The sequence below is a fragment of the Microcebus murinus genome, chromosome 11 (genome assembly GCF_040939455.1).
Source record: "Microcebus murinus isolate Inina chromosome 11, M.murinus_Inina_mat1.0, whole genome shotgun sequence".
NCBI classification, from domain to species: domain Eukaryota; kingdom Metazoa; phylum Chordata; class Mammalia; order Primates; family Cheirogaleidae; genus Microcebus; species Microcebus murinus.
The window spans coordinates 59,313,104-59,326,139 of NC_134114.1; positions in this window are offsets into that span (position 1 = coordinate 59,313,104).

The window sequence follows — 13,036 nt, forward strand, 5'->3', positions numbered from 1 at the left end:
TCATATATGTTTTGTAATTTTAGATTTTTAGGCTCATTTTCAGAGAGGTTTGATCTACAAAAATCCTGGATAGTCTGAGCCAGGGATATCTCTTTAGAGAGGTTTTGAATTTTCTTCTTTGAGGTATCTTGGGATATCAGTAGCCCAGGAGTAATTTTTACCTTAATTTTTCAGTTTGAAGGGCTCCAGGAGCAGACAGTAGTACAAATTTGAACTCCATAGTCATGGGAGTAAAAAGCCTATGGTTGCATATTTTTGATGCAGAATTTTTCTATTCATAACTCAGCCCAGGTTGGGTATGGTGGCTCATACCTATAATCTCAGCACTTTGGGGGCCCAAGGTGGGAGGATCGTTTGAGCCCAGGAGTTCTAGAACAGCTTGAGCAACACAATGAGACCTTGTCTTTACAAAAAATAGAAAAAGTTGGCCACGTGTGGTAATGTGCCCCTGTAGCCCCAGCTACTTGGGAGGCCAAGGCAGGAGGATCCCTTGAGTCGAGGAATTTGAGGATAATGAAGAGTGGAGGAATATAATAAGTGAAATCACTAAACCTTTGGTAAAGGGTAAGAGGTTGCTATAGTCCCCTTGTTCTCATATGGATAGCCTCCAAGGGCATATAGTTGTTCTCAATGGATAGCCTCCAAAGGCAGCACCAGAATACTTGGGAACTTGTTAAAGATACAAATTCCTGGCCTCATCCCAGATTATTAAATCAGAAACACTGGAATTGGAGCCCAGAAATCTGTTTTAAGAATCCCTTGAGGTAATCCTGACGCACCCTAACATTTAAGAGCCATTGCTATCATCTATTTAGGATTTAATTTATTGCAAACACCAATGTCCTTTATAGAGTAGGATGTTGTTTTGCATGTGACCACAGTAAGTCTCCACGCATCATAAAGTATTAACACTCGAGGTGAAGTTTATTGCCTTTCTAGTGAAACAGGGATATTAGATTCCCTTTCAATTTCTTCTCTCTCCTATTATATTGTAGCAGGTAATACTTCCTTTTAAACATCTAGATTTTTTAAAAAAGGAGTCCTTGTCATTTAAATTAATAGGAAAGGAAGAGTTTGGAAGTTAACCCTTCTTTTTTATGTAAAAAAGATAAGAACACCATTACTCAATCTCTTTTGCATTTCTATTTAGTAAACATTAGTTGAGACTTTGGATCTCTTATAACAGATCAAAGATATAACTCCAGTTTTATAACATTTTTTGTCATAAGTACTGACTAACCAGTATATACAAGCTGCCACTGAAGTTTAACAGTATTTTAACTAATTGTCAAGATGTTTTCTACAGTAGTTATTTCTAATGTCTATATATAAAGTGTGTTGATGTTCTTTACTTTAACATACATTTATTTATCACGCTGTGCCAGGCACTGTGCTAGATGCCTAGAGAATACAACTATGACCGGGACTGACATAGAGCTTAAAGGTTGGTGGAGAGATGGACGAGAGAGCACAGGTAATTACAATACAGCATGATAAGTGCTATGATAGGTGAAATAAAGGGCGCCATTGGAACTGTTCTCAATAAAAATGCAACATAACTGCTGTCTGAGTGATTTATTGCTTTTGATTATAAAATATGCCTGCAATATAGAAGCTAACTCCTACTCATCCTTCAGAAGGCAGTTCAAGTTGTCATGTCCTCACATCCTCCGTGAGCCTTTCCTTCCACCCCACCACCCTGTTCCCTACACTTGAGATTAGGATCCTGTTCATATGCGTCCATCAAACTCTGTATATTCCTATTATAGTACTTCCCACATGCATGCCTGTGGTCTGTTATGGTCTGTTCAAATGTCTGTCACTCTGCTATACTCTAAGCTCTTGGAGGATAAGGACATTATCTTATTTATCTTTGCAATTCTAATACAGTGCTAGCACCAATACTCTTTTAAACTCTTTTATTGCATAGTTTAGGTTTGTCTCTTCACTATGGATCACTATTATATTCTTTATCACCTTGAAAAATGTGCTTTTTTTATTGATCTTTTTGCTACTAGGAACATGAGGTCATTATAACTCCCTTCCTCTAATATCGATACTTATATAGAACATGTACCTCAATATTATCTCAAAATAAGGATCAGTAGCATTTGTATTTACAGAGAACAAATTCTAGGGATTAGAGAAGGAATTAATCCTCGCCCATCATCAACACCTCTCTTAGTGATTTTTTTCACCTGGTTGGTGGTCTCTCCATTTTTCCACCATTCCTCCTAAGGCTGTCCTCTGAGAGCAGGAAAACTAATCTAAGATGCATACGTGGTAAGGCCTAAAATAAGGAAAGTATAAGATGCTATTGGAGTACCTAGCATGGCACCTAATCCAGGCTGGCTTCTTAGAGGAAGTAACATCTAACGTAAGATGTGAAAGGTAAGGGACAGTTGGCCAACAGACAAAGAGGAAAAGGGTAGAGGATGTTTGTGTTATTCTGGTAGTTTTTTACCTGACACTCCTGGTAAAAAATAAATTTTACGTCATGGTTCATGACACACACAGACACACACACAGAGACATACACACACACAAATTTATATTTCCAAAATAATTCCAGACCTTTACTGTGGATTATATTCCTTTATGTTTTATAGTCTATTTTTTCTATTTCAATTTTTTTAAATGTTGATTGAGTTTAGGAGGAGAAAGCTACAAGAGAATGTTACTACACATCTAACAGTAAGAAAAGAAAACTATAAAATCTACAAAATCAGAACTTTTTGAGCCCATCAGAAAACTGAGCTTTTAAGACAACTAGCTAAATGAATTACGGCGTTATAAGACTCTTTGATGAAAGACAAGACACACAAACAGTTTTATCTTTGACCAAACAAGAAAGAAAGTGGGACAAATCATAAAAGTGGCAAATGAGAAAACAAGGGAAATTTCAATAAATTCTTAAAGGCCAAGTTTAGACTCTCTGGATGTTCCAGACAGGAGAGGAATCTATATCGCCTAGACAGCTGTTTTTTGGTTTTTGTTTTTTGTCATGAGTCTACTTTGGGAGCCCACAGGAAAGACTGGACATGAAAAGCACAGGAAAGCAGGAGATGTGATAGAGTCTCCTTAAGAAGCATTGGTGCGTGAGCACTGGCAATGCTCGAGGGTGCAGCAGGAGTACCAGAAGAAGCCCCTCCTACACACACTCTGGCCCCCACATGAGTATAAAGTGGTGATCAGCTGATGATAGGTGACAGGAATAAACTCTGCTTGTCCCCCAGACTCTTCTCTGATATGAAGCAAAAGCCATTTGCTGCTGACAGGAAACCCTCTCATGCCCGGCACATCCTTCAAGGATACAAAACAGAGATCTGATGTCACCAGGGAAGGAGCAGGGCATTTGCTCATGACCAAGACCCCAACTGATACAAGGCAGAGTTTGGTTGCAACATGGGGCAAGGGGCAGGAAATGCCTCCATGCTCTATACTAGAAGTTGGCTAACTAAAGTCTCCTTGCCATCTTAGGTTCATTTTCCTAGTTTTGAAAATAAAATTTTATTGGAACACAGCCACACTTACTTGTTTACTTATTGTCTATGGCTGCTTTTATGCTATGACTTCAGAGGTGAATAGTTGGAGCCTATAAATGGAGACCGTATGACCCTCAAGCCTAAGATATTCACTACCTGGCCCATTAATAAAAAGATTCTTGCTCTTGACTCTACTAGGAGGAAAAGGGAAATGTTGTCCAGCACTGGGGCAGGGGAAGAAAAGCTGAGAAAGTCCCACTCCTGAAGCTCAGGTTCTCAAAGGCCACCTAAGACTGAGGCTGGAAAGAACCCAGAAACTACCCACCTCCACTAGGAGCACTGAATAATAAACAAGAGCAGTCTACTGTTAGATGAAAGCAAGGGAGGTCTAGAGCAGGGCCTGTGAAGGCTGAGAATGGAGCTTTCATGCTCAGGTACCGAGGAAAACCTTCCAGCACTCTAGATCTCACATTAAACACAATGTAACAGCAGTTCACTATCAGTGCAATGATACCAAATATGGCAAAAAGAAAACCCAAACCCAGTTCAGCTCCTGACTAGATTGACTAACTTTGCACACCAGTGATCTGACAGAAAAGCGACTTGCTCAATTTGTGGCATAAATGTTATTTACCTCAATTTTTACTGTTCTTTTTCTACATTCAAATAAAAATTATAGCACACACACAAAACAACAGCAAAAAAAAAATATAATAATACATCTTCGGGAGATCCAACAGTCAACAGAACAAGACCTAATGATGACCTAGATGTTAGAAATATTTAAAATAATTATGATTGAAATGTTAAAGGACCCAGTGGCACAATAAATTCATGAGCAGTGGGGAATTTTAGCATAGAGATGGAAACTAATTTTCAGAGTCAAATAGGAATGCCAGAAATGAAAAATATGACATCAGAGATAAAGAATTCCTTAGATAGGCTTACCTGCAGACTGAATAGAGGAAAGAACCAATGATATTGAAGATATGTCAATAGAATTTAACTAAACTAAAGCACAAAGATTTAAAAAAAAAGGCCAGGGGGATGGGGGTAAGGAAGAATAGTATACCCAATGGTTGTGGGATAATTAATTGTGTTTCTAAAATAACATCAAAAAACATGAATAGTTAGGTATAAATTTAACAAAGGATGTGCATAAATTATATACTGAAAATAGAAAATATAGATGAAATTAAAGAACTAAAATATATAGAAATATACCATGTTTGTTGACTGGAAGATTCAATATTTTTAAGATATCAAAATTCTCTCCAAATAGATCTATATGTTTAATACTCTTCCAATAAAATTTTTGGCAGACTTTTTTGATAGAAATTGACAGGCTGTTTCTAAAATATGGATAGAAATTCAAAGGATCTAAATAGCCAAAACATTTTTGAATAAGGGGAACAAAATTGGAGTACTTAACCTACCTGCTTTACTAAAAAAGCAAAAGTTCTCAACGCAGGGTGGTATTTGCATGAGGATAGACATGTAGATCTGTGGAACAGAATAGAGAGTCCAAAAACAGGGCTATGCATACACAGTTCCTAAGTCCCATAAGTTCAGATGGTTCCTGACCAAGCCATAAAATGCTCAGCAGCCCTCCAGAATTAAGTGATGAAGGCATAAGTGTATTTAGTAGGTCACTTAAATTGCCATAGTGACATTTCCACAACCATACTGACCCACCTTCAGCCTACTTATATGGACTCATGAATTGAGGTAAAGATCTTCATTGATTCATGTTGTGTTGCTTGATCAAGAACCTGTTTGATTGAAAACAAGGCTTGAGAAAGAGATTTATGGATGGATCTCTCAGAATGGGTTCAGATAATGTCATTATTTTGTACCTCAAGTGGGCATCATAAGATGCCTAGAAGGTGGGCAACATGATTGTACAGTTAATCTCCTTCCCCAATCACCCCACAGCTAGCTAAATGGTCTACACATAGCATAAGTGATGCTTTAACTCAATTCTCTTGGTGAGAATTCCTCTAGTCAAGGCTGGCCTACTTATGGCCGTAGTGAGCATCCCATTTGTCAGCAACAGCTATCAGTCCGAAACCCCCTGATGTGGTACCATACCTGTGTAGCAGTGATGGCAAAGGGGACCAAAGGTTCCTGCTAGTAAGATGACTGCATTGGATCTTTATCATGGATTTCCTCTTGGAATAAACACCTATCCTGAATTTGCCTTTCTTGACCACCATGGCTGCGCTAACATTAGCACTGTGGATTTATTGAATGCCTTTTTAATTATCATAGATTCCTATTTGTTTTTTTTGTTTGTTTGTTTTTGAGGCAAAGTCTCACTCTGTTGCCTGGACTAGAGTGCCGTGGCATCAGCCTAGCTCACAGCAATCTCAAACTCCTGGGCTCAGGCGATCCTCCTGCCTTAGCCTCCCGAGTAGTTGGGACTACAGGCATGTGCCACCATGCCAGGCTAATTTTTTTCCTACATATTATTAGTTGGCCAATTAATTTATTTCTATTTTAGTAGAGACAGGATCTCGCTTTTACTCAGGCTGGTCTCGAACTCCTGAACTTGAGCGGTCCACCCGCCTTGGCCTCCCAGAGTGCTAGGATTACAGGCGTGAGCCACCGTGCCCAGCCCTCCTATTTGTTACTGACAAAGGATCTCACAGTAAGAAAAAAAGTTAGGCAATGTTAGGTAATCCAGTTAATGCCCACAGGGTTATTTTGTCTTATGACATATCTAATCTACAGAAGCAATAAGTTTACTTATGGAACATGAATAACCTATTTTCAGTTACAACTCCAGCTGGGAAAGAAAGACCTTGTAAGGTCGAGTTTTAATTCTGCAGTATGATCTGAGCCGGAAACTGTATATGATGATGTTTTCCTATGAATGAGTCAATAAACAAGGGTTGAGATGAGCATGGAGATTCTCACAATTACTCCAAATGCCCATTCATACTCATAGCTTCTGTTCTCCCAACTCTGGATATTTGTGGTTTAGAAGATGAGTAAAACTTCCAGAGGACACAAAAATGTTTCTATTGGAATAAGAAGTTGAAGTTTCCATCAGGCCATTTTGGGCTCTTCTCATCCTTGGTAAATGGGCCAAAAAAGAGATTACATGTTTTGGCTGGGATGACTGGTTTTGATTATCAAGGAAAATAAGAATGCTTGGAATACCTGCATATTTACAGCTGAAGATGCTTCCAATCTTATAAAGGCAAGATTGCCCCACTAGGAAATAACTCTAATCAGCTGAAGTCAAGGGAAACCTTGAATGGGTCGGGTAGGAGAGACTTTATAAAATTCAAAATGTGACATACTGACAATTTTTAGTAGTGATTGCCGTAACATCTCTTTGGGGAAGTACAAGGTAAAAAGTATGTGTTGTGTGATCAAACTATGGATCCAAGTGGGAATCTAAAATTTTGTTGACCATTGACTATACTGAATCTTTTTCCTACTTCGAGGGCAATCCCCCATTGTGTGAGTCTTGGTGGGCATTAGGGTCCTAACTTTGCTCCAAAAGTCAAACTACCCAGATATCATACCCTCTTCTCAACCCTAGCAGCTAGGTCACAAGCATAAGATATAGTCTTGGCCAATCAGACTTGAGACTTTGAACGTCAAGTGAATCATGCAAGCTGGAAAGACTGGTTTAAATATATTCCCAGTGGCTAGAGGCTTCCACATGGTATCTGGCAGTATGTTCACCTGTGGTGGGGTCAGCAGAGGCATCCTAAACAAACCTGGATGTGACCTTGTTGTGTGGTTCCTAATGATTACCCTTGGCTCCTGCCCATTTTCTTTTCTTTTCTTTCTTTCTTTTTTTTTTTTAGCTTGGTTCTTCAGTCTTCATGTTGATTCTATGAGCTACTTGTTATTCTGCCAATAAATTCCTTTTCTGCTAAAATTAGCCACTCAGTTTCTATTGCTTGTGACCAAGAACTTCATCGTTACGCTGCTTTGCTCAAAGTAATTTGCATTTAGTAGTTACCAAGTAAGCAGTTGTTGAATGACTATGTGGCTATCATTTTTTACACCTTACCCTAGTATTTTCTCTGCGGAACTATATCTGATTTAATTTCATGTAAGACAGAAGAAAACTTATTTTATGACATATTAATTGACATTTCCTAGAATGCATATGTTCTATACGACAAATGATTCCTATGAAAAATTTTGCAAAGCAGTAGGAGGGTAGGGAGCCTCTGGCACAACCGCATGGAGTGTGGGGAAGCAAACACAGGACTGAAATCCCTAAACCTATCCTAAGCCAAATCCTTCCTCCTAGGGGAAGGTCAACTTGTGTTTCAGCCTGGTATTTGTTCACTGAGCCTTATCCACAGTGAAACTCGTGGCGGCAAGCCTCCCAAAGGCTTTACTCGGCCCTAAAAGCTTATGTTCAAGTCTCGGGTTGTGAGGATGTGCTAAGAAGGCTAAAAGGAACCGTTGGCTTCAGGATTTGAGGCTTGAACATTCTTGTACTCTAGGAATATGGCATATTGTAATAAATGTTTGGTGCTTGATGCTCTTTTTTCTTCCTTTTTATTCTCCTCCCTCCTCCACATCACGTTATGATCTATTTTTAAAGGTATTGATAACTTTTTTTGTTTTCGGTTTTATACCTTATTATTTGATTACATTTATTTATAGCAAGTTTTCTCTTTGATAACTTGACATTGTTAGTTTGCATTTTATCTTCCCAATACTACTGGTTTTTAAAAATAGAAATGTATTAATATATTGATTATATTTACAGACATAGCAATTTAAGAAAACTTTTTTAAAGGGGATCCAAATGGTTGAATGCTTCTCTCTGAAATTTACTGATTGTAATTGAAAATAGTATTATCGGGTTAAGCTTTGGAAGTGTCAAAGAAATGATGATCTTACATGTAATTTACATGTAGTTGTCACATATCATCTACCTATAGTTCTATAGTTCTTTTCACTGCTCTTATCATTTGGTACTCAGAATAGCAATCTATAATAGTGTTTCTAAAAGCATCTAGGAAATTTTCCATCTTGCATACATCTAACATTTAAATTTAACTTTCATGTGGTTCTTAGGTATTATGTTTTGGAATAACATACAGGTCTGTGGTTGTTTGTTATTGAAGCGTTCTTAACCGATTTCCATATCAATAGATTCTATGTCTTCTTGTAATGTAAATAACCCCTACAGATACAGTAAACTAGTGTTTGCACTTTAGTAAACAGCTCTATCAGTGGCTTTTAAAGACATGGAAAGGCTTATCAACATTATTAATATCAATGCCTGCCAGATTGTATGCATATCTTTATTCTTGGGAAAGCTTTGACATTCCTCAGCCTCATAACACGTTCAGGATCGATTTTTTTCCCTCATTGTTTGGGGTCTTGCTGACCATAGGCTCTAACCTCCGTCAAGGCAGGAGCAGTGCTTATCTTGTTGATTGTTGTATTTCTAGCACTTAGCACAATGCCTGGCATATATTATATTCTTGATGTGTTTGTGAAAAGAATGGATGAATATTAATCAGCTTAACACTTTCCATTTTGTACAGAGGGAGCCTGTATTATATAGACCCACTTATTTGAAACAGGTCTCCTTGAAGTCCCCACTTTACTTTTTAGCCTGACTCCCTTCCTCATAGCCCAGAGATATTGCTGGGATTCTCTTAGCTCCAATGTGCCAATACCAGACCATTTTGTTTGCTTATCAAATAAAATTTTTCTCCTATTGAGCTCTGTATCAAACCATCAATATCCCTTCTTACCATCCTCATCACTATCTTTTTCTTCATCCTCCACATTCACTTAGGCTTTTTTAGCACCAGGCTCACTATCTTTCTCTCCATCCCAACTCAAGGCCTTCATGAATAACCCATTGACTACTTCAGTCTCATAATTCTGCGTCTATTCAATGCTTAAGGACTTTGCTCCCATTCCACATAAGCAACCCACCTTAGATTGACCTCTCAGGCTCTGTGCCCACCTGGAGGTAACTGATACACCTGTAACTTCACACATGAATCTCCTCCTCTCCAAGCACATCCTCCTATGCCGCTGGTTCTCTCACTCCTGTCTCTACAGGTCTGCTCTCTGATTGACGGATGCCCTAGTTCAAGGCTATTGGTTCCCCTCTCAGCAGCACTTCCTCCCTATCCACTCCAGACCCCATGGACCTCACTTCTATCACTCTCCTGCCTGCAAGTTCAATCTGCCCTACCTTTCCAATTCTCTTCAACACCCCTGCAAGCCTGCAATACTGAACTCACCCACTCATCTGCCTTTTATGCTCTTTCACCTGACCAGGGTGAATGGTACTGAAAAAAACAATCACATAAAATATAGGAATTAGGACCTTCATGACTACAGAAATCCAGTCTCAGCTATACTTCCAAATCCTATATACCTCTTCTCACCTTCTTCCATCTTATTTTAAGACTATTAAACACTTTTACTTGTTTTTAAGGTCCCTCTCCTCACTTTTGGAAAAGAGCTCTGCTGACTTCCTATGTTGTAGAGAAAGTGGAAGGGATCAGATATGAACTTCCTTCAACCCCCTTTTCTCCCTGGCACTTCTTTCCTCCCAAACACAAAGCCATCTGTTTCTACTCCCATCAGTACATCTTTCTTTTTGCCCTCCTTCCACTTAATGCAAATGAGTACTTGGGACCCAACCCCTATGTCTTCAGGGGCTGTGTTACCTCTGTTATCTCCTCTGTCCTTTTGGTTCTGGTTGTTCTGTAAACTGGAGCAAGTCACACCCAATTAAAATGTGAGATACCAAAGTACTCTCCCTCAGCTCGAATTCTTCCCTGCCTGGTACCCTAGCCTTTTCCTTCTCTTCACAGAAAAGCTTGAAGTCTCTACTTCCTTGCCACCCCTACACGTTTTTTATTGTTTTTACTTATTTTTAAAGTAACCCATCTGCTTTGTAACCCTTCTGAAATGGACTTAGACCATCACCATAATAATAAATCTGCTTTTGCTAGGGTCATCAGTCTTAATGGTTATTTTTCAGTTATCTTCCTTGGTTTTTTTTTTTGCTTTATTTTTGATAATGTTAATTACTCTCTGGAATCTCTCTTCTTGTGTGTGTGTATATATATATATATTTTAAAAATTATACTAGTCTTTCCTTATCCCCTAGGATTCTCTTAGAATCCTGTGGGCTCTTCTGCCTACTTTTAAAATATTGATGTTCCCTAAGATTTTACCCTCAGATCTCTTCTCTCACTGTATATACTCTCCTTTGAATAGTCTTTTCTAAGACCATAACTGCAACCATATCCATATCAATGACACCCAAATACAGTGGAGTGACTTGTTCTGAGAGGGTTAGGATCTAAAGTCAGTGTGAAAGGCAAAAATAAAACAGTTAAAATTATCTTTGAAAATCTTTAAAATTTTCCTCTAAAATACTGTATACATGATTCTGAATGTATATACTATCAATCAAGAAATCCTACACAGCCAGTTTTCCTGCGCTATTGGAACAGAAGGTTGTTTCTTTAGTTAAACGCCAGATGAAGTTGTTGGCTTGCATTTAGCGGCCATGTTATAAGAAAAATATGTTTTTGTTTTTTGCCAAACGCATATAGTAGAGTTAGCATAAGTTAAGTAAGCATAGGCGATAACTCCATTGTACATATTTTTAGCCTGACCTCTTCCATGAGCTCTGGACTTATACATCAAACTGCCTACTGGGTATCTTCCTTTGGATATTCCAATCCAGATTGTTTTAATTATATTTCTGAAAGCGGAAGAAATAAGATAACCCACATTCCGTTTAGCAAAGGCATTTATTGACAAGATACAGTGATGTGACATGGTACAGCTTACATGTGGAGTGTTTTCGTACCATCTTGACTGATGTCCTTATTCCAGGCAAATGTCCCCTAGCACTATGCAGCTGCCCACACCCCAGTCTGCCTGGCTGGAGCCAAAGGCAGCTTCGGTTTGGTGGAATCTCGAGACCAAACATCACACAGGCCAGTAACCGCAGGCTGAACAGCCTTAATGAAACCAGCGGAATTCATAAGCATCTAGGAAGGCGTTGCAATTCTTTATTCGTCCTCTCAAGTGCCATACTTCACCCACTGACTGTTACAGCACCCTGCAGACTATCCTCATGATGACCTCAGGACCATCCAGCCAAGTGAAATCGCAGCATTTCCCCATTGACCAGACGGAACATCTAACTATTTTAAGCAAGGTATATGTTGTGTGAATTAAGAGCCAACATGAGAGACAAGTCTATATGGCAATCTACTTCACCTCCTCTTTATCATGCACATCAAACAGCATAAATATTTAAAATCATCATAGTACAGAACCACCAAACATTACATCAAATATGTAGCAATACTACCCAAATGTGTGCAGCTTCACTCCACATTCGGCATTCTAACAACAATGTAATTATAATGGGACTGGACAGCTTTCATGATATCCTCTTTCTTCCCTATCAATATTCATGTCTCATAATATGCCTGTTTGTGTATATATGGAAGAATGTCTCTTTCCACCCTTCCACTCTATTCGGCCTTTCATATGAAGAAGACTGAACCATGCAGGGACATTCTCTATGGCCAACTTTGGGTTGTAGAAGGTAAGAAATCACACACTTGGAATGTCCCATTATTATCCTTTGCTGGCCATCACATTTTGGCTTTTCTTCCTTTAAAAAGTTTCCTTTTTTCCCTCCACTGTTACTCCTTTTACAGAACAACAGGATATAATTTATATCCAGATAACAATCCTTTTTTTTTTGTTAAATATATAGTAAAGTTAAGATTATAAATAATTTGCTCCCATTTAAAATCACAGATATCAATTTTAATTTTTTAAATTGAAGATAGCATTCTTTATTTTTCTTATAATAGACAATACATTATTTTTTCTTGACTCAAATACCAAAAAAGCATAAAGAATAAAAATCACCTATAATCTCCTCACCCAGAGATAGCTATTATTAATTTTTGGTTATAACCTTTTACCATTTTTCTATAGGGCCATAAATGAGGTCATTCTTTAACACCCTTTTTTGTACCTGGTCATCTGTCCATGTTAGAATATACAGATTATGCTGGGCATGGTGGCTCAGACCCATAATCCCAGCACTTTGGGAGGCCAAGGCGGGAGGATTGCTTGGGTCAAGAAGTTCAAGGCTGCAAAGAGCTATCACGGTGCCACCGCACTGCAGCCTGGGCAAGACCCTGTCTCTAAAAAAAACTCAAAACACAAAAACCGAAAAAACCCAGAAACACAGATGACATGATCACATTAATGATTGCAGGTATTATTCCATTGCCTCTATTCATCAGTCCCATAAATTTGAAAATGTGTATTTTTTGGTCTCCACAGCCCTGCAAAACTAGGATTATTACTACTTCCATTTTATATAAATATAGATCCTGAGGCTCAGGGAAGGCAAGTGACTGCCCAAAATTTACATATGATGTAAGTGACAGGACTAAAGCATGCCCTGTGACTTCTTGACCCTGAATTGGTGCCCTTTCCACAGTGTGCATCCTATCTCACGAATGAGATAATGCAGATGAAGGGGCCAGACA